The sequence below is a fragment of the Berghia stephanieae genome, chromosome 13 (assembly GCF_034508935.2).
Source record: "Berghia stephanieae isolate SIO BIC M18660-M18661 chromosome 13, UCSD_Bste_1.3, whole genome shotgun sequence".
Lineage (NCBI taxonomy): Eukaryota > Metazoa > Mollusca > Gastropoda > Nudibranchia > Aeolidiidae > Berghia > Berghia stephanieae.
The window spans coordinates 27,551,065-27,553,564 of record NC_088372.1 but is presented as its reverse complement, the minus strand read 5'-3'; the positions used below and the strand labels follow the sequence as shown (position 1 = coordinate 27,553,564).

Genomic DNA, 2,500 nt, shown 5'->3' with positions numbered 1-2,500 from the left:
TTCTTCTCCTTCTTCTTCTACTACTACTACTACTTCTTCTTGTTGCTTGCTTCGCATTAGCGCACGACCGTCGCCAATGTTTAAGATGAACCAAAACTATTTTCAATCATCACCCGGCGAGCAGGAAAACGGTTGGGGACGGGGTGAGGTGGGGTGGGGGGGGGGGGGGGGGGTTAGGGAAGGGAAGGGGCGGGTGGTGGGTGGATGGATGGATGGATGGATTGTGAGATGTGAGGACATTCTGGGTGGTTTGTGATACTTCCGCGGGGGGTGGGGGGGGGGGGGGGGGGGGGGGGGGGGAAGGGGAGGACACACACACACACACACACACACACACACACACAGAGAGAGAGAGAGAGAGAGAGAGAGAGAGAGAGAGAGAGAGAGAGAGAGAGAGAGTTTGGTTATAATGAGCATATATATAGATAGGTAGATAGATAGATAGATTGATGGATAGATAGATAGATAGATAGATAGATAGATAGATAGATAGATAGATAGATAGATAGACAGATAGATAGATAGATAAGGAAAGACTGTAGATGATAACAGAGATTTTATTGACCGACACAGGTCGAATCTGTGGTAATGATAATTACATCCTTATTGAGATGTGTGTGTGTGTGTGTGTGTGTGTGTGTGTGTGTGTGTCACTGTGTGTGTGTTTGTGAAAGTGTGGGTGTTTCGGGAGAGCTAGAGAGAGAGAGAGAGAGAGAGAGAGGGAGAGAGAGAGAGAGAACAGGTGTGTGTGTGTGTGTGTGTGAGAGAGAGAGAGAGAGAGAGAGAGAGAGAGAGAGAGAGAGACTGAGAGATGTGGTTAAATCACGATGAAGAGATAAATTGAACAATCCAAAAAAAAAGTGTTAATTGAAGAGATGCGAGGAAGCATATATATATATATATATATATATATATATATATATATATATATATATATTATATATATATATATATATATAATATGAGAGAGAGAGAGAGAGAGAAAGAGAGAGAGAGAAAGAGAGAGAGAGAGAGAGAGTGTGTGTGTGTGTGTGTGTGTGTAGAAACCAAATATGTGGCAGTGGCAATACAAGAACAACTATAAACATCACAAAAAAATGTATAATTAAGCCCACTTAAGGTTTATAGTTCGTTGAATCGAATTTGATGCCAACTGTCCATCCCTCTAGTTGGAATACAAACAAAGGTTTTACCTCAAAGAAGCAGTATTGTGTATGTAGAACGATATAGATAGAATGCGCTTGGCCAAGGAGTTCACAACATTGCCATCCGGAAGTACAACGGACCAACACACAAACTCTGTGTAACCATGAACTTTTATAGTCTGGTTAATACAGTTTAGTGAGAACAACTCACAAACGCGGATGGCAAAAACAATAACAAAGGCCTGAGTGACGTCATCTGCATACTATCTATATGTATTCGGTTGTATCTCATATATTACATTATAACCCCACTAGCATATTCTCTCCATCTCCAACTCTGTAATGTGAATGAAGTGAGCTCTATAGTTATTAAGTGATTAAAATTATTTGATGTGTATTTGTGTGTGTGTGTATGTGTGTGTGTGTGTGTGAGTGTGCATGTATGGGAATGTATGTGTGGGGGGCTTACTGCTTACGTGGATCTCAGTGCCTTGAGTGTTTGTATAAAGGATTAATGATTTATTTTAAGATTCTTTTAATGGTTATTCGTCTACCATCTATCGTGGTCTACCCCCCTCTCTCTCTCTCTCTCTCTCTCTCTCTCTCTCTCTCTCTCTCTCTCTCTCTATATATATATATATATATATATATATATGGGGGATGTGTGGGTTTGATAATGTGTGTATGGTGTATGTCCCTCTGTCTCTCCCTGTGTTCTGTTGTGAGTATGATAACGCATTATTCCATCAAACGGTTTACAAAATGGCAGGTTATAGATGAGGTGAATGAAAAATAGTTCATTTTCTTATCTAAAAATTAGGTTTCAATGTCGTTTAAAGAGACATCTTTAACAAAATGATTTCTGATATAGGAAAAAAAACAGAAAAGAAAAGATGATTTGAACGAGAGATGGGTATCCGGTAATTTTAATGGCAGAAGTATGTTTTATCTTTGAACGTTGTGTGTGTGTGTGTGTGTGTGTGTGTTTGTGTGTGTGGATGTGTGGGAGCGTGTGCGAGCGCCTATGCGCTTGTGAGTACAAGACGGTGGCAACAGTCAACGCTTGTGTGAGTGATTGTTAACACGCGCTTCATCGCCATCTTGGGGAGAGCTCACGGCGATGAGAGGCCACGAGAGAGATCGATAGAGAACGAGAACGAGAAAGAGGCGGGAACCGGAAAGAGGCTAGAGGCGGGGTGAGCAGGATTGGTTCGTTCGGGGTGGGCTGGGTGATCGGTAGGATAGAAAGTAGACCCAGAACAACAGAGATAGATTGGCGATGTGTGTGTGTGTGTGTGTGTGTGTGTGTATGTGTGTGTGTGAGCTGACAGAGATAGAGATGCGTGTAGAGAGGA

General features: G+C 42.0%; 1 protein-coding gene across 8 annotated transcripts in view; it reads right to left on the bottom strand.

The window, feature by feature from the left end:
• LOC144958678 (innexin unc-9-like) overlaps window positions 1–2,500 on the bottom strand; it is an 867,612-nt gene that overhangs the window by 108,543 nt on the left and 756,569 nt on the right. The window lies entirely within an intron of this gene.